At 40.3% G+C, this 20,203-nt stretch overlaps 1 pseudogene; it reads right to left on the reverse strand.

The window, feature by feature from the left end:
• LOC123457214 overlaps window positions 1-20,203 on the reverse strand; it is a 167,260-nt pseudogene that overhangs the window by 118,276 nt on the left and 28,781 nt on the right.

Raw genomic sequence — 20,203 nt, forward strand, 5'->3', positions numbered from 1 at the left:
TATGTGCATCTAGCTTTATATGGGTACTGGGGAATCAAACCCACATCATCTTGCTTTGCAAATAAGCAACTTTAACTGCTTAGCCAGAAAGAAATATTTTCAATGTCCTCCAAATAAATTTTATAAAACTATAGTACATCCAAGCATACACAAAATTTCATGACCCAATCTATTCATACTCAAACCTTAACCAACTCTATAATTTTGCATGTGGTACTTTGGTAACTTGCTCAGTAATAACACAGGTTAAATCTAAAATAATAAGACAGATTGTTGGAGGAATTGAGGAATTACATCTTAAATCACAACATAACTTTGGTTAGAATTTTCTTTTACTGCTCACCCTGAAGTAAAGTTTCCAAGTGTATGACAGATAAATGCTATTCAGTGTCTCCATAGTGGTCTATTTGCCTTATAAAATAGGAAAAGGGAGTAAATAATTCCTCTGTGAATTTTTTTTTTTTTTTTTGTGGTAGGGCTTTAGATATAATAACCTTAGGAAAGAATTAAACTAATAATCCACTTAAAATATATTTTATTTATTTAATTGAGAGAGAAATAGAAACAAATGAGAGAGAGAATGGGCACTCTAGGGCCTCCAGCCAATGCAGATGAACTCCAGATGCGTGTACCACCTTGTGCATCTGTAATGAGCTACTTTTAACCTTACAAATTACTTAAAAAGTTGACAAATAGAGGAATGGGGTTAACTATGTTGAGTACTCTAAAGTCATTCTTTCACAACCATTATCATGACCAATTAACATCAATGAGTTAAAGTTTACAACCTGATGACCATAGCAACCTGTGAGAGGATTAAATTTGCTCCAGTTTACAGTTAGGCCTAAATTTCAGTTTCCCAGAGAGGCAGGCAAGACTTCTGGGAAGAACCATGAACAAAACATGTGGCTGAGGAAAATAGCCACCCAGGGGCCTGAGTCAGTTCCTACACTATCTCTGGACTATGACCAAAATGGACTTGCCCGAGATAGCAGACTCCAGGGCTGAGTCAGGTCCTGCAAAGTCTCTAAAATATGTCTAAACATGCCCAAAGATGGTAAAGTCTGGGCCACAGCCAACCAAAGGTATACAAATGTAACTGCTACTTGCTTAGCCAATCACATTAGAAGATGACCTAACCCTCCTAAGATTCATGTAGCTGTGCTAAATAGAGGCCTGCATAATCTTCTTAGGGTCCCCATTTTTTATGAATGGTTGACCCCGCATGTTGGCTGGTTCTGCAGAATAAACGCTCTTTGCTTTTACATACTATTTGAGCCCAGGATCTTTCTTCAGCGATTCTCAGACCCTTACACCTGCTACCAGCCAGGGCCATATTTTGTTAGTCTGATATAAGACTTAGGCTAATAGTCATTTTATATCTCAAGAAGTCTGTAATCTGATCAAGTACTTTAAGACTTGCTTAATCAACCTGTTTAACTTTTTAATTGTTTAATTGAACCTGTTTAAGCTTCCTCATACTTCATCTTCATACTTATACCTTAATTTATATACTTTTATGTTACAATCTATGTAAACATTCTGTAACAATCTTTTCCATCAAACATTTACCAACATTTAAACGTTTCTCTCCAGTTTATTTTTCTTAGTCAGTTTGTCTCATAATTACCAACAAAAATTTTAATTGTCCTAATTATAAGACATTCAATATGACCTTTTGAAGTTGTTTTTTTTTTTTTTTTTTTTTTTTTTTTTTTGCCCTCCAAAGGCTTTTTGAACTAATTTTTTATAAGAGTAGACCAGACTTGACTTATATTGTTAAACCAGAATGTGCATAAAATTTTATCATTTGTTGTTTTTGGAACTTCTTTTCTTATAACTTCCCTGAAACACATTTTTGAAAATATGAAAGCAAATTCAAACATTAGAAATTTTCTAACAAGCTCAGTATTGAGTACTTCCAAATTTAAAAATAAATCTTGAGGCTGTTTTCTGACAGTAATCCATAAGAGCATAGAAAGACAAAGTAAACTTAAAAACAGTTAAAAAATTCTTATAAGAAGTCATTTGTTCACAGTCACTTGGGATTCACCCATCATCTTGCTGGGGCCAGGATCCCAAGATTCCCTGCGACTGCAGCCCACCTCTGGCTCCTCAATGCAGAGAAGCTAAGAAAAAAAGAGCCATCATGGATTCTTCTGGGGCAGCACAAACCTCAGAGAGGCCTGTGTCTTGTTTCCATGTCTAACACTGAGGCTTGTGTGTTAGGCTCTAGCTCTTACTCCCACAGCCACCTGGCCATCTGCTGATCAAGCCCTTCAGGGGAAAACACTAAGTGACACATTGCAGGTGCCTGCTTATATGTAGAACATAGCAAGTCCCCCACTTTTGTCCTTGCTATGGAGACCTGCCTCAGCCACAGCATGTGAACACAGGACACTTTTCCCCAGGTTTTAGCATCTGCCTGGGACTGGCTCAAAACTTAACTATTCCTGTTCTACTCCTTGCCCCTAGGGAACACAGCAGGAAGGCTTTTTTGTTTGTTTGTTTGTTTGTTTTTTGAAACTTCAGGAAGAGTTTTGGACTTCCTTCAGGGCTACAAGGCAGCCCTGTCATTTTACAACATTTTAAGAGTAGGGAAAGCTTGTATTTTCCCCTGCCTATGATCTTAATTACTTTCAGTGTTCCTTCTGAGGGACATCCAAAAGTAAAAGTTGGCTGTGCAGTCGAGAACAGTGTGGTTGGTGGAGGACCTCTCCCATGGTGACTTTTCCACTGTGTTGGTGCTCCACAAAGCCTTTCTGAGCATGCACTGCTCAGAACAGAAATCAGTCTGCAATCTGAGGGCTGTGAGCCACATACATACTCATACACACACATTTATTTAAAGTGCATTTTTCATTCAGACTTCAGGCAAACTTCTCCCCCTCACAAGCTCATTCATTCAGAAGCTATGCATTCCCATTTTAAATTCCTATTCTATTTACAATCCTGGAAACCAAAAAAACCCTCAAAATTATTTTGATTATAATTTCATACCTCACATTTAGGATTTTTCCAAACCAAAATTCAACTAGTCTCAATTCCAATTTTCACTTTTCTACTTCCAATTTTTACCAGGGTGGTCAGGTGTCCAGGTCACCCAAGGACGACCTGCTGGACTAGATATGAAGTTGAGAGGTAGAAGATTCCCTGTGGCAGCCATCCCACATCAAAGGATAGCTGATCTAATTCACAGAACCTCCTTAAGGAGAAGGCATCACATGTGGCACCTAAGTCAGATTCCCACTGTTGGGAGAATAAAATTTATTAAGATCATGAGCCTTAGGGGTATAATGTCTGCTTTTGTCTGGCTAAATGCATAATGCCCTGTAAGCCCTACACTTTATGTTCATATTCATATATTAATTCTACTTTCACTTTTAGTTAGAGAAGCTTCTCCTTTCTGATGGTGGTGACCACTGGGATAACCCAAAAGGCAACATAGTGCTGAGAAGATGTGACAAAAGAGTGTCCAGCACTGAAACATCTCTATCACACCCTTCAAGGTTCAGGGTCCATTGCCAAAGAGGTGACAGAAAGAATATAAGAGCCAAAGGAAGAATGCCACTCCTTACAATGCAACTGTCTAGGTAGAAATTCACCTCGATATACACGCCCTTGCAGTGCCTAGCAATACCTCCACAAGACCCTCATAATAGGAGAAGAAGATGGTGACATCAAAATAAAAGACAGGCTAATAGATAGAGGGAGAGGATATGATGGAGAGTGGAGTTTTGAAGGGGAAAGTTGGGGAGGGTAGGGAAATTATGGTTTATTGTCTATAAGTATAGAAGTTGTCAATAATTAAACAAAAAGAGTTGTAACAAACTAAAAAAATAAAGTTATTAAGGACACATTGCAATGGGCTAGATGCAGAGCATGTCTGTCCCATGGTGGAGTTTTGATTCTTCAGCTGGTTTCCTAGGAGGATTCAAAACTGTTAAGCACAAAAGGACAAAACAAACACTAAAAAGAAAGACAAGGACACATAGTCACACAGAACTGAAACAGACAGACCAGGGTCAGGGCGACCCCTCACCACCACCCAGGATCCAGGAAGTAGTACTGTGTCCAGCATTCCACTGAATCCCCTTACCTCTGGAGGTTTCAGACCTGTGACTTTCAACTCATGTAGTTGATGTCCTTTGACCACCACTCCTTTATTTTGAGGCCTGGAGAATGTCCCTGGGGCTGAGGAACTTCTCCCAGTGGCTACCCCCTAGGGTCTCCACTCATAGTCAGAGCAGAATCCCAAGAAATCAAGACTGTGAGACCAGATTTGGGGGACAATTTAGCGAGAAAACTATAATGTCTTTCAGAGGTCTCCAAATATAGCAAGTCCCAGACCAAAAGTGAACAGAAGACCTCCCTAATAAAAATGAAAAAGGAGTCTATTAAACTGGCTAGAATCTGTCCCCTCACAGAAAGGATAGCAGCCCCATCCTACTCTTACACTGAGTTTTTGAAGGCAAAAACCAATGCTCTGAGAAACTCCCAGCCACTCCTTCCACAAGCAGTTGTCTTTAGCCAGAGCAAGCAAACAAGCATGATTACAAAAGCAGAATTTTTGCAGTTAGCACAGGTATGAATCAGATACCAAATATCAGGACATCTTGACCTCAGGGTGAGAGCAAACACCAGATGCCTTATTGGGACCAATCAACACTCTTGTAACTAATGTTCTGTGCTAATCTTTAATGTCTTATGGCTCCTTGAGAATGTCAAGAAGGCTGGGTGTCCTATGATGACTTCCCTTAGGTCTGTTCACCAGAGGTTATTTCAGTAGTTGAACCAACAGGAAACAGTATGCATTTCTGAGTAAAGAAAGTAGACAATAGAAGAAATGTGAATATGCTGCTTTGTAAAGATCAGGGTGGTGGTTTGATTCAGGTGTCCCCCACAAACTTAGGTGTTCTGAATGCTAGTTTTCCAGCTGATGGAAATTTGGGAATTAACACCTCCTAGAGGAAGTGTATTGCTGGGGGCAAGCTTATGGGTGTTATAGCCAGCTCCCCCTTGCCAGTTGTTGGCACACGCTCCTGTTCCTGTTGTCTATTTTACATGGGTGAGGGGGTGATGTCCACCCTCTGCTCATGCCATTGTATCCACCTGCCATTGTGGAGCTTCCCCTTGAGCCTGTAAGCCAAAGTAAACCTCTTTTTCCTACAACCTGCTCTTTGTTGGGTGATTTCTACAAGCAATGGAACCTCACTGCAACAGTAAAGTGTTACCCAGGAGTAGGATTGCTGCTAGACACCTGACTGTGTGGCTCTGGCCTTTTGGAGCTGATTTTCAAGAGGAATATGGAATGATTTGAAACCTTGGCTTAAGAAATGCCTTGCAGTGCTCTAAGTACAGCTTGATGGACTGTTTTGGTCAGAGTTGAAAGACCTGAATGCAATAAGACATATGGACTGTGAGGTTTGGCTTATGAGGGTAAGAAAGAGATTTGCCTAGACTGGAGTACAGTTTGTGTGAGAGGCTTGCTGTTATAATTGGGTCCTAAGAAGTTGTGCAGGGTTGCATTGAGTAGAAACAGACTTGTGTGAGCAGAGGGATATGACACAGAAAAAAAAAAAAAAAAGAAAAAGAAATCTTTGGGTGAACTGCTGCCCATTTAGCTGCAATTGAGAGATTAGTACCTTTGAGATTGGGCCAGCTGGCCTGCCCTGGGGCAACAGAAAGAATGTAGGCTCTTTTGAAGGGTCTTGAGTGCTCAAGGAGTGTCCTGTTCTTTAAAGTTTGCTTTACCACCCCACCACTGTTTTAACAAATTGGTACACTACCTGGTATTATGGATAATAAGAAATGCAGGAAACAGAGGGTCAATGAATTTGCAACATGGTTTTGTGTTTTGGAAGTGGCCATGGCTAGTGTGAAGTAGGTTTGTTGGATGCCTACATGAAGACCCCATGGGTTCATTAGTATGAACCTTAGGTTGTAGTGGAGATGCCAGGTTGTTAACTGTGGTATAACTCACTGCTCATGCTAAGGCTGCACCAACATCTAATAACTAAACTATTTCAAACATTCCTTAAGAAATATCATTTGAGGACAGACCCAGGTAAAACCTCTAGTTCCATTTTCTTTCACTTGATTTTAGAAGTCATTAATTTTGAAAGCTATTACATAAGCTGTTGATTTCCCTAGCTGTGCTATAGGGGATGTCTGATCTTGAGGTCATGCCCTGGGTTCAAATTGTTCTCCAGTGAGTGTGATCTTGCTCTGTCCTCCTGAGCAACATAACCTTTCTCTGACATCTCTAACTCTCCAGGGGAAAGTAGTCATTTGTTATCTCCAATGATTGGCACTGAGTAGTAAGCAAATAATATAAACAGGAATGCATATTATAACATTACCTTGGTGTGAATATATATGCGCTGCATATATGCATTTTGACATATTAGACTTTAATATATTAAACTTTTAAATTGATCATTTGATACATGAGCCCAGAGGTATTTAATAGGACTATACTGGATTGTAGTTATTAGTTTTAATATGTGCTCTGTTCTGTAATATTTCTATTACCCAAACTCTGCTTTATGAAGATATGAGAAAATAGAACTGCCTTTTCCAGGCACATGACCAAAATTACAGTGTGCTGGAACAATGTTCAAAGGCATGTAATTACTTTCCTGCAGAGGTTGAAAGAATGAATTTAAGTTTGATCAGCAGTCTCCCTGGTAGCTACAGAGCTGAGTCTTGGGTAAGCTAGATTTGAAGGAAGGCAGGTTTTGTATGCCTTCTTCATTGGAATTATTTATCATGCTGAGTTTAAGAACACATGGACTGAATGTTTGGCTGGTGACAGGAAGCTCAATAATAGAAGATGTGTGTTAAATAGAATGAAGTTACAATAATATCTGTAAATCAATAAGCCCTCAATTAGGTTAACATTTTGAAGATTCCTCTGGTCTTATGATTTAAATCATTGGGGCACAAGTGAAATGAAAGTGGGGAAGTGATTTCAAATATCGGAATGTGGTTTTCATGGAGATTGCCTATCAGATATGCTGGTAGTATGAATCTAATTGTTTGAACATTAAAAAAAAATTCAATGGACTTTTTTTTTCAGTAATGTTTTTTTCCTAGCTCTGGGTGGCTCTCTCAACTAAAACACAACTTTAGTGACTTGTCACACAGCTCCATAGAACCATATGAAAATCTGAGCATGTTGGCTTGCACCTAATCCTAGTACTGGGGAGGTAGAGACAGAAGGATCCCCAAAACTTGCTAGATAGTTTGTGTAGCTGAGTTGTATTCTAGGTTCAGTGAGAGACTCTGCCTCAAAATATAAGATGGAGAGTTATTGAGGAAGACCCCTTACATCAGGCACATGTGTGCATATGAAACCATGTACACATATATGAACATATACCACATACCCATACATATGTGAATGAAAAATCTTCACAAACTACTGAAGCTATAATTGGTTATAAAGTACAAATCTTTCAGATGAAAGTTGAAAGAGTATGAAAGGCTTAAATTGGGTGGAGATCCTAAGGCAGTTTGTGAATGGTGTAAACTCCTTTTATTTTATTTTCTCTTTGTTTAAAGTATTTTTTCAACTTTATAAAGCATATGTTCATTGCACAAAGTGATGGGGTTCCATATGATATCATTTTACATGTATATTATGGCTCTATTCATTTTCAGCCCCTGTTACCCTCAGTTATCCCCCATTCTGGTATGTTTCTGGTGCCCTTCCTCCCCATAAATAGTTTTCCTTCTGAATTCTGGTCACTTATGTAGGGTTCTCTTTGATTGGATACAAAGTGTGTAGCTCAGTATATCTTTAGGTGGCACATTTTATAACATGTTTGTACTTTCTGAGTCTGGCTATTTGTGGTGTACATCAGGTGTCATGAGGAGTTAGGATCTGGCTGTTTGTATAAGAAATCACCAGTTCCCGGTCAGGCTCCAAACAGCTAGGGTCTCATTGTTAGTGTGAGATTTTGCTTGTTAGTTTTGGCCTTTTATTTTTAGCTTTTTTGTCTATACAAGAATGGAATGTGACTCTAAAATATATTAGCTTTTACCAGCTTATGCACAACCTGTTATATAAATTAAAGCAAACTATATTTCCTGTGATTTACTTTTTTCCTAGCCACATGATCATTACACCTGTTTATAAACTTATTGCCTATACATTCTTGAAATTTTAGAATTGGGCTGTTTTGAACATTCAACTGAGAGGTATTTCTTTGAACAAAATGTAAAGGCATGTGCATGTGTAGTGCCTTGTTCTCATTTTCTTGAGCTCTCTGTTATCAAGCTACTGTATCAGATGAAGTTTGTATTCTTGAATTAAACCACAGATTAGAATGCCTGGACTAGGCAGTGAAACAAAGTTAGTAAGTTTACTGAGTAGCTGAAAGGACAGAGTGCTGGGATCTGAATGTGAAATGTCCTCTACAGTCTAGTGTGTTCCAATATTTGGTTGCAAAAGGGTGGGTGTGAGGGACACAAAACTGGGCTGAAATGGCAATGTTATAATAAAATTCTACATTGTAAAACACAAATTAAATGGTTGAACCATCAGGTCCTTAGAGGGAATACCTGAATCTCAGGGCTCTGGAGAGGGTAAGATTAAGACTAACCTTATTCTGCTACTGTTTCTCTCTCTTTCCCTCTTTTCTTCTTTCTATGTCTTTCATATTACCTATCTTTTTTCCCCTTCTTTTCCTTGGCACTGGCCTGTAACTCCTGGTACCAGCATATGGTTAACATCCAAAATGTGCTGTTGATCAGAGAGACTTAAAAGGTTTTCCAAAAGAAGCAAATTCCTGTCAGAGTACTTGATGACCCACCAAAGGTTATTGGTAAGACCCTACTGCTGAAGACCCCATATGCTGTTGGTACAGAACGTGGAGTGACCTGGCTGGAATCCGGAAGAGAATTAGTTAGCTCGTCTAATGCCAGAAGGTACTATATGAGCAACTGGGGGAAAATGAGCAACATCTGTCCAAGAAACTCATGGCCTAAGCTACTCAGCAGCAAACAACCTGAGGTGATGCTCATACAAGTGCAATAATGGCACACAGACATGGAGGGTAACCAACTGCTCTTGATTTGGTTTATTGATCCACTTGGTGGAACAGAAACCATAGATGGAGCTGGGAAACAAATCAGAACCCTATCCAGGAATGAGTCCACACTCCATTAGCAAGCTCCCACCAATCTTAGGCTACAAAAAGGCCTACACCTTTTACATTCTCTCTAAACTAATAATGGTTATCCCATTAATCTGGTGTTAACTTCACTCTCCATTGGAGAATTTGCTTCTCTTTTTCAGATGGGGACTCAGAACCTGAGGATAGAATCATACCATCACACCTCAACAGGGCCCCAGCTGAAGCCAGGAGTAATTGGGGAAATGAGCAAGACTAGTGCTTTCTTGGTGAACCTGGTACCAGCATAAGGTGAAGGAGATAGACACAGAGAATACTCAAATCCTACCGAACAAGATATCCAGAAACACAGAGGTTTCCAAGACCTCATCACTGAAGTAAACCTAAAATGAACCCAACATGGCTCAGGGAAATTTGCAGAAGAGGGGTTGGAAAGATTCTTAGAGCCACACATTGAGTCATTATGCACAGAGTCATTGCCTCTTACCCATAACTGATGGCTACCCCCACAGTGAATGACCCCTATTCCTCAACACTGAGGGTCTTGGTGGTGGTGGGGAAGACAGGGAGGAGGCTGACAATGGTAGCGATGTGGCTGTATTCACACTGTGTACATAACTAATAAAAATACATTAAAAAATACTTGGTCACCAGCTGTTCGTACTGCTTGGGAAGGATCTGAAACCTTGAGGAAGTGGATAGAGCCTGGCTGGAAGTAGGTCACTGGTGGGCAGGCCCCACTTCATGTTCACCTTCTTCTTCCTGACTGCAGATACAATATGACCAGTTGCCTCTATGCTTCTGTCCTCATGCCTTCCCTGTCCAAATGGACTCTACCAGCAGAAATTGTAAGCCAAAAGTATTCTCTTTCCCTCTTTACTTAAGTTGCTTCTGCTCAGGTATTTGAACATAACAAGAAGAAAGTAACACACACGGTGTTGAGAATCAAGTGAGATTTCAGAGAAATGTACTTAAGAATTTCAACAGTAGCCACAGTAGGGCTGGGAGGGCTTTTGGAGTTACATTATTTCAACCATTTTTTGTTCCTTTTTTTATTTTGAAGAGGGTTTCATTCTAGCCCAGGGTGGATCTGGAACTCTACACAGCACCACAATGCCCACCTTAAGCAATTTTTTTTAAATGTATATGTATATGTGTGTGCACACATGTTTATGAACGTGGGTGAATGCAGAGTGTGGATGCATATGCCTCTGTATGTGCATGTGGAGTCAGAGGACAAGCTCAGGTTTTGGCCATCTTGTATATGGAATCAGAGAACAAGCTTGGGTGTTGGCTGTCACGTGCATGGAGTTGGAACAAGCTCAGGTGTTGGTCATCTCATGTGTGGAGTCAGGACAAGCTCGGGTGTTGGTCATCTTGTGTGTGGAGTCAGAGGACAAGCCTGGGTGTTGGCCATCTCATGGGAGGCAGGGCCTTTCATTGCAGGCTGCTGTGCTCACCAGGCTCCCTGGCTTGCAGGATTCTGGGGATTTTCCCATTTTCACCTCACATTTTGCCATACATATGCTGGAACTGCAGATGCTTGTGCTCCAATGTCCAGCTCTGTGTGGGTTCATGGGCTCCAAACTCCAGTACTCACTGAGAAATTTCCCCAGTCCTTCATTGTGTAAAGGAGAGTGAGGCAGTTTAAGGCTGGCAGGATTCCCGAAAGCAAAAGTGAGAACTGTCCTTGAGCCTGTAAGGGAGCATCTGGTTCTTCCTTATCTTTTTCCCTAAAGGAGTTTTTGCAGTTCCACCTTGTGAGAAGCCAGGAACATAAGGGAGGAATCTGGCTTTTCCTCATCTTGCTTTCCTAGGAGAGAAAATTAATACATGAGTCATACCTTTCCTGGAAACTTGCTGGTGCAAGTACATTTTTTGATTTTTAAAAATATTTAATTTAATTTATCAGATATCTATCTATGTATCTATCTATCTATCTATCATCTCTCTATCCATATATATATATCCATTTATTGCCTACCTCTGTGTCTGACTTAACAGAATCATCAATGGGTCTTTTCTGAAATGTAAGAAGAGACTCCTGAGCATTCACCAATCGAAGGAATAAGAATGTCATCAGGTAGTATCTGAAGCCTATGGTGAATTCCACATTTTTCTATAACTTGCCTACTGATGCTTCAGCCAGTGTATTTGGAAAGTGCTTTATTCATGACTATCTTTTGGTCTGGTGCTATAAAAACATCATGCAACTATTAACATATTGGAACATACAGTTTGAGGTCACCTAAATCTGTGTTTCCAGGCCGTTGTCACTCATATTTGGCTTCAGAAAAAAGTACCTCTTGTTCTGATTTCTCTTTGAAGTGAGAGCTGTGTCTTTTTAATCAATAGCATGCAAGCATCACTGGTGAAAAACTGCTCTTCTCTCTGGAGCTGTCTGAGCTTCTTCAAGGTATGAAGTGGACCTGACTAGACACATGGCTCTTCACACTTGCAAGGTGAGAGCAGACAAAATCATTACACATGGGGATCCACTAGGATGGGTACAATGGGAGAGTGAGCCTGTTACCATGATCTCACTCTGCACCCAAGCTGGGCTCCCTGGCCCTTCTCATTTCCATCAGAGAAATCAGAGGAGACACACAGAGTTTAGTTTAGAAGACAGAGTTTATTGTACAGTTGAGGAGAATACACACTTAAAGTGAGAGAGGGCTCAGTTCCCAAGGGGAACTGGGGAGAAGTGCACTCTGACAAGGGGTGAGAGTGGACAATGTCCAAGGAGACCAGTGCAGATTTCAGAGCACTGTATATTCTCAGGGGGTGAGGGTTGACAGTAGCTAGAGACCATTTTTTCAATCCACATTTCAGACCAGTTCTTTGCTGTGTCTAAAACCTCTAGAACACACGACATTTTCTGATGGTTATCTTCCTGTTCAGGTGATTTACAGACCCATTTGGCATTTACAGAAGGGGTCCAAAGTATGCCCTCCCTCCCTCCCTCCCTTCCTCCCTCCTTCTCTCCACTCATCCTTTGCTTCTTCCTCCCTTCAATCCTATGATGGTTTGAATGTAGATGTATATCCTCCAGAGACTCAGGTACTTTTTTTTTGCAATATTTGTTTGCAAATGAGAGAGAGAAAAAGAGAATATGGGATGCCAGAACCTCTAGCCACTGCAAACAATCTCTAGATACATGTACCACTTTGTGCATCTGGCCTTACATGGGTACTGGGAAATTAAACCCAGGTTATTAGGCTTTGCAGGCAAGCACATTAACTGGTGAGCCATCTCTCTTTTTGTGTTTGTTTGTTTTTTTCGAGGTAGGGTCTCACTCTAGCCCAGGCTGACCTGGAATTCACTATGGAGTCTCAGGGTGGCCTCGAACTCACAGTGATCCTCCTACCTCTGCCTCCTGAGTGCTGAGATTAAAGGTATGCGCCACCACGCCCGGCCTGGTGAGCCATCTCTGTAGCCTCCAGACTCATGTAGTTTTTATTATGCTTCCTACTCGATCTTTTGCATGCACAGCCCTGCTGGAGAAGGTGTGTCACTGCGGGCTGATCACACGTTAGTTCTGCTAGGTAATAGAGAGCCAGTTTGAGATCTGGCTGAACATGCCTGCTGGTGTTGGTTTTTCTCTTCTGTGAATGTATAATGAAGTGAGCCAGTTTCTTCCACCACAAAACTTTCCTCAGAGTCTGTAAGCCTGAAATAAACCCTTTCCCTCCATAAGCTGCTTCTGGTCAGATGTTTGCCTGAGCAGAGACAGTAACTGCAAAAACTTATTTCCTTCCTTCTTTTCCTTCTTCCTTCCACCTCTCTCCTCTTCCATATCCCCCTTTCTCCTCCCTCTTCCTTCTATGCCTCCACTTTGACTTTTCCTTACATACTCTGTCCCTTTCTTTGTTTCTTCCTCTGTTCCCACTTCTAAAATAAGTGAGTTCATGTTAAAGCACGGATAAGAATGTAAATTCATATGGGAACATTAGTGGCAAGAGGCTAATGGAAACTTTATTACAAAAAGTTCACCATGAATAGAAGTTTTCACCTGAATTTTATTTATTTAACATAATATATTAAAGGCAAGGCTTCATGCTTCTGAAGTATGAGTACTTCAGAAAAGTTATTAAAAAATTGATGAATTTTCTTAAACCCCAATGCAAGCCTACATTAAATTGAGGGATAAGAATAAATCACTCAGTGTTCCATTTAGTGTAACATGTGCAAAAACATATAAAACATATTTTCTACTCTTATTATAATCTAGGAGTGAATGTTCGAATTTCATTACTTTTACTAGAAATAAGTTGTACAAACCAATGCATGTAAAGCGGTATCATTTATTGGAAGGCACACACACGTACTTACAGGCCAAATTGTGGCTTCTGTTAAATTATTATGTTTAAACCCTAATTCCTAATACTTCAGGATGTGACTAGTTATGGAGGTGAGTAATTTAAAATGGTAGCTAAGTTAAAAATGCAGTCATTAGGGTGTTCAAGGAATCTAACATTATGGTATCCTTTTGAGAAGAGGAACTTTGGGTGCAGGTATGTATAGAGTGAGAATAGCATTGAAACATGGATACACAATCTCCATCTAAGGAGAGTGCCCTCAGAGGAAGTCTCTGGATGACACCTTGCTCTCAGACTCCTAGAAAACAGTGCTATAAGAAATCAATTTTCTGCTATGTAAGCCATCCAACCTGTGGTAGTTTGGTGCCTGAGCTCTAGCAAACTAGTGCACAGCTTGAATTGAGCTCACATAGATGGACTAGGGGATGCATGATGAGCTAGTTCTCTCAAAAGGTTTCCTAGTGTACATTTGGCTTTAGTGAGTTCTACAAGGCTTCACGTGACATCTGATAAATTGGACTCATGTAGAACTCAGCAGGAGTATGCTTATCTCAGGTCTGACAACCACGGGCACAGTTAGGGGGGCCTCTGTCATGTTCAAACACTTTGAAGGACCTCCCATTACTTTTTCTTGGGGGAAGAGTGCTATGCGGGCAAGTTAGTCCATTTCTGTTATCATTACTTGGATGCTGTTCTTAGGGTTGTCATGGAGACAGACAACTAAGATGGCTCAAATAAATCCTAATGGCTGTTCACCACAACTAATGAAGGTTGATTTCCTTTCCCCTCTGGGAGTCACAACAAACATAGCAAAAGGTAGCATATCCAAAAAAAAAAAAAAAAAAAAAATTACCAAAGCCTCCACTACCGGGAGATTTTATCCCTACCATCTACTGAGAAATCAACTTGTAATATTTTAATTATAAATTGAAGTTATGTCCCCACTTACCCCCTAAGAATATGCTTATACCAGGATTGGTTTAAACCCTTTTTATAACTATGTGAAGATGGTAGTATTCAAATATATGATATATTTTAGATACAGAAAAAAAAGTGGGGAAAAGAATGTTTATGCCATAATAGGTGCCAACGTAAGAAATAATTCAACTGCATTTATTTGCTTTCAATATACCACTAACTTGTAATAATGTGAGGAAATCTTGCAGTGACTTGTGCCTTTGATAAAGGCCTAAGGCAGTATAAGAAGTACAATCCTTCAACCACTCAGAAACACCAGTACTGACATTATTGATAGCTTCTGTTATTGTCCCTTGAATGACCTCATAACTTATTGTTTCATTGCTCTTATGGTTTTGATCTTAAAGGTCTCCTAAATATATTGAAGGTTTGGTCCCTAGGTTGGCAGTGCTGGGAGGTGGTAGAACCTAAAATGCATGTAGGCAAGTAGGAGGAAGTAGCCCACTGTAGACATGCCTTGAAGAGGACCATCTTTCTCTCTCTCCCTTTGCTTGCTGGTCAACATGAGGTGAGCGCTTGTGCTCACCTCACACTCCCCAGAATGATCTTGTCACATATTCAAAGCTATGAGGCCAAGAAAGTAGGGAAGACAACTTTTGCATATTATTTATTTATTTATTTATCTATGTATTTGCAATCAGAGAAAGATACAAAAGATAGACAGAGAGAATGTGTGCTCCAGTGCCTCCAGCTGCTGTAAACGCACTCCAGATGCCACTTTTTTTTGTTTATTATATTTGAGAGTGACAGAGAGAGAAAGAAGGAGAGAGAGAGAGAGAGAGAGAGAGAGAGAGAGAGAGAGAGAGAGGGAGAGAGAGAGAATGGGTGCACCAGGGCTTCCAGCCACTGCAAACTAACTCCAGACATGAGTGCCCCCTTGGCCCCCTTGTGCATCTGGCTAACGTGGGTCTTGGGGAATCAAGCCTCGAGCTGAGGTCCGTAGGCGTCACAGGCAAGGGCTTAACCACTAAACCATGTCTCTAGCCCAAGGAGAAATATTTAGAGGAAAACTACCATTTGGTACTTCAGCTTGTTTAATGTTTACTTACCTTTGAAGTAGTTTCAAAAAGAGAAATAGTAGAATTAGCATCTTTAAAATAATTAGTAAAGTATCTGAACACAAAATGTAAGGTAAAAGAAGATGTCAAAAATTGTTAAAGTAATAAGAAACTTGTACAGGTTATATCATAAGTAAATATAAAGTGGAGAAATATAATAATTCTCAGTCACCTATCCTTATCGATTCTTTTGTGACCTTGATTCTTACAATCAGAACAAATTCTATTCTAAATGAAAGACTGCTTTACCACATTTTGGAATGAAACCAAGCTGGAAAAGAGATACCACACTATACTAAAAATGTCTATTTGTAAAGGCAAACTTGTTTTTTAACTCAATCAGACAAAACTAATCAATGGGCATAAGCAAAAATATTTAGAAGTCTATTTAACAAGCACATCATAAAACATATAGCCAAACCACACTAATAGATTGCCCTCTAGGATCTATGGCATTTTAGTCATAGGTTTTTGAGTAGGTTTTCAGTTCCAGGCCTGAATTTCTTACAGTTGAGTGTGTCTCACATGCAATCAAAGGAATAGTCAGTTAACAAAATACCAGTGCTACCTCTATTGCACTAGTAGGTATACCTTGCCTGGCTGGTTGATTGTGTAGAACACAGTTTAGATTCACTATCAGTTAGAACCAATGATGACATGCCTCCTCCAGCAGCCTACATGGCACTTCCCAGCACTATGATAAGTAGCTAGCTGGGTGGAATTCCTTTAATGCCAGCATTTGGGAGGCCGAGGAAGGAGGCCACTGTGAGTTTGAAGCCAGCCTGAGACTACATAGATAATTCCAGGTCAGCCTAGGGTACAGCATGGCTCTACCTCAAAGGAAAAAAAAAAGGAATATGAAGAGATGATCTGGAAAAGGGGTAAGTGATGACAAAGGATAAATGCAATGTACAGCCAGAGAAGGAAAGCACAGAAGGAACAGCCATGAAGGGATAAGAGAAAAGGAGAGGAGGTGGGACAGGAATTAACAAAAACAAATTGTATAAGAAAATTCAGGGCTGGAGAAATGGCTTAGTAGTTAAGCGCTTGCCTGTGAAGCCTAAGGACCCTGGTTCAAAGCTTGGTTCCCCAGGACCCACGTTAGCCAGATGCACAAGGGGGTGCACATGTCTGGAATTCATTTTCAGCGGCTAGAGGCCCTGGTGTGCCCATTCTCTCTCTATCTATCTACCTCTTTCTCTCTGTCACTCTCAAATAAATAAAATAAACAAAAAAAAAGAAAATTCCATAAAAGGAGACAAAAATTCCATACATAGAATCTCCTGTGCTCGGCAATTGATATGCTAGACTCATGGTATATATATATATATATATATATATATATATATATATATATATATATATATATTAATTTAATAATTTTATTAGGCCTCAAATATTTTATTGAATTGATCAAGTGAAATAGGATTTGTTGAAGTACACATCACAATTACTTCACCATTACTTAAATCTGGTCAAAAAATTCAGTAAATATATTTTAAAATATTTGTTTATTTATTTATTTTCCAGCTGAGAGACAAAGAAGAGATAGAGAGAGCAAAAGAGAGAAAGAGAAAGAATGGGCATACCAGGGCCTCCATATGCTGCAAACAGTTTTCAGATGCATATGCCACTTTGTGCATCTGGCTTTACATTGCTTCTGGGGAATCAAACCTGGATAATTAGGCTCTGCAGGCAAGAATCTTAATTGCTAAGCAATTAAGCCCAAATTTATGAAACATTGATAATTAGGAAATATTGTGTGAATATTGTGTTCTTTTATGAGCCTAGTGCCACCAATCAAGGGCACATTAAGATTTTGTTGTTATGAATATGGTAGTGGAAATAAACCAGCAAATAGTGAAACTTTTTTGAAATTATGAATAATATTTTTAAAAACAGATATACAGTCTTGAAATTGGAAGGTCACTTTGGAAAAACTTATTTCTTGAAGTCAAATAGTCATTGCACTGTGACCGAATGTGTCCCAGAGGACATGAGAGGAAGGGCTGCTGTCCTTGGCACATGACATATTGACTATGCTCTTTCATGTGCATGAACTATTTTCCATGTCCTTTAAGCTCCACTTACTATAAATGCATTAGTCAAAGGAAGCAGTTCAACAGTAACTTGAAATAAAGATGTACAAAGATGTACTGAGAAACCAAGAAAAAATAGTCAGGGTCACCCATGAGGTTATTCCATACCAGCAAACAAAGAAATGCCATGGTCTCTGAACCTGAACTATGTTATAACATAAGAATTTTTAATTGTACTCATTTTGCTGTAACAAGAGTTGATAGTGGGTCTCACTGGAAAACCCACAGAGACTGAATTGCTCCTCTACCTGGTCTTTGTAATATTGGAATTAAAATAAGCCATGTGAAGTTTATTGGGGAAAACTAGGTTGTGGATTGGTGCTGAAGAACAGGGAGAAGATCTCAACATTTTATTAGCACATGCAAAAGTGGGTATAGCAGTGTGAGGTTATTGGTTATTCAAGAAAGGGATTTATCCTGAGCTTTTGTGAGTGCCCTAAAAATCTAGGATTTAGAGTCATAGGTCAGGGGTACATACACTGTTTTTGTGCTTTGTTTGATATAAGACCTTTGAAAAGTACCAGTACCTAGGAGGATCCCTCATAATTCCCCAGACCCTCAATAAGGTGTCACACATAGTCTTTTACAGCCCAGGACATTCCCTCAGTTATAAATATTGAGAGGGCCCTGGGCATTCACTACATGTTATCTACATCATCCATACACAGCCCTTAGTACTGTGGTAAACTCTTCTCTTCTCATATAACCTGTGCTTGACTCTCAAGCAGCCCCAGTGTTAATCCCCATGGAACCTCATCAACCCATAGAGATCTGAATACATCTACCAACCCTGGTGCTTCCAAAATTCCAGTAACATTGCACCAACTACAGTTCACATTCATATCTTAATGTTTATTCCAGGCCATGTAATTATTCCCAAGCCCCAGTGTGATGATAGGTTCCCTCCCCATCCCCTCTTCCACTGACATCACTTCAGAAACCCAGTACCAGACTCTGAAATTCGAGGGTATAGCCTCATTACCACTTTTAGCTCAAGAACACTCCAAAACTCTAGTAACATTCCAATGCCAATGCAGTTACATACAATTCCCAGTGTCACACACCTGCACATAAATCTATCACAATGCCACGAGCATTTCAGCAACTGCTATTGTCCCTCTACAGTCACTGTAGCAACTCCATGTGACCTATGTAAGTACACCAACACCCAGTACTGTTGGGCCCTGAAAGGCCCAGGCGTGAGGCCTAGTGGAACTTCCTGAGCCTAGCTAAAGTTTGGCGACCTGTCTCTGGCCAGCTATGACTCAGCAGGATGCCTAAGGGCTTCTGGCCTGCTACTTCCTCATGGTAATTGTAATTACCATTTCAATAGTTAAAGTTACTATTGGCCCTTACCTCTTCTCCCACCCTAAAATCCCCGCCTTTGTCCCCAACATGATATAAGCAACTGCTCAGAGTAATAAAGCGAGTTGTTTCTGCATTGCAAAGACTCCCGACTCAGTGTGGTTTGTCTCTGGTGGCCAGGAGAGGTTTCTGAGTCGTCCCACGCTCATCATCCCCTCAACCCCTAGGGAGGAACCAGCAGGCCTGGTCCTTCCCTCGGCACTACCTGTGCGGGAAGGAGCCCCGCATCTGGCGCCTAACGTGCGGCTCTGGGACCCCGACAGACTAGTGCACCCGTGAGAGGCAGTCGTTGAGGAGGTAATCGGTGTTGTGGGTGAGCGTACCCTCATGAGTTATGAGGTAGTCTTCCTATTTACTGCACTAAGCTTTGCTTCTACAACCTGTACTTACTTGTCGACATCTCTTCCTTCCCTTTCTCTTCCCCTTCACCTTCGGTTCACCGGTGGCTTTTGTATTTCTAAAGGCTCGTCTCTCTCTCTCTCTCTCTCTCTCTCTCTCTGCTTGGGCCTGTAAAGGCAGGCCAGCTTTTTCTGCCATTATGGGACTTCCCCTGGATCTATAAGCTTCAGTAAATATTCCTTCCTCCATAACTGTACCTGGTCTGGAAGTTTATCTCAGCAAACCTAAAGCTGTCTAATGAGCTGAGATGAACCTGACCATGTGGATGTTAATCTTTTGGAACCTTTATTTTAAAGAAATAGACATAAATTTAATGCTTACAACTAAATGTGTCTTCTGGAGTGATAAGCCAAATTTTATGGACTATTCAGATGAAAGTTTAAAAATTCTAAGTACAGACAGCATTAAACTTCGAGGCTTAGCTTATAAACTTTCTAAGAGGAAAGAAAGACTACAGGGAACTTCGTTGGAACTGGGCTACTGGCATAAGGGCTGGCTATGGCCTGCTGCCCAGGCCCAAAGAGTTTAATCAAGATTAAATTTTAATAGACTGATATGCTTTACTCGAGATACTGGATTAAAAAATTAAATATTTGTTTTTTCTTTGTTTTGGTTTTTCGAGGTAGGATTTCACTCTAGGCCAGGCTGACCTGGAATTCCCTAAGAAGCCTCAGGGTGGCCTAAAACTCATGGTAATCCTCCTACCTCTACCTCCCGAGTGCTGGGATTAAAGGCGTACACCACCACACCCAGCTGAGATTTAAGATTTTAATCTAAAACACCTCAAGCAAGTTACAGGCACTGAGACAAATTTTAGGTTATGACGGTTCAATTTACATTGTTTT

Source organism: Jaculus jaculus (genome assembly GCF_020740685.1).
Source record: "Jaculus jaculus isolate mJacJac1 chromosome Y unlocalized genomic scaffold, mJacJac1.mat.Y.cur SUPER_Y_unloc_3, whole genome shotgun sequence".
Lineage (NCBI taxonomy): Eukaryota > Metazoa > Chordata > Mammalia > Rodentia > Dipodidae > Jaculus > Jaculus jaculus.